This window comes from Branchiostoma floridae, chromosome 18, assembly GCF_000003815.2.
Source record: "Branchiostoma floridae strain S238N-H82 chromosome 18, Bfl_VNyyK, whole genome shotgun sequence".
Classification (NCBI taxonomy): Eukaryota; Metazoa; Chordata; class Leptocardii; order Amphioxiformes; family Branchiostomatidae; genus Branchiostoma; species Branchiostoma floridae.
The window spans coordinates 17,866,168-17,866,445 of record NC_049996.1 but is presented as its reverse complement, the minus strand read 5'-3'; positions in this window follow the sequence as shown (position 1 = coordinate 17,866,445).

The following is a 278-nucleotide window of genomic DNA, read 5'->3' as shown; positions in this document are numbered from 1 at the left end:
TTTCTTCCTATCTACTCCCACAGCTAATGTGCAAACAGCCACTAAGAGTGTTTCTGGATGTAAGCCTTAAAAGAGGCCTTAAGTCCTCTCGACACTCCTGTGTTTTCTCTCCAAGCACAAAACATCCGTGTTTTCCCTAAGGAGCGCCTGACAACCACAGAAATAAGTTCCGTTCTTAAGACATCAAGTAGCCAAAATCAATCCTCACAAACATAACTCTAGCATGGAGTAGTCGAAAGTCAACATGTTCAAAGAAATAGTTGACGGCCTGCATTGAT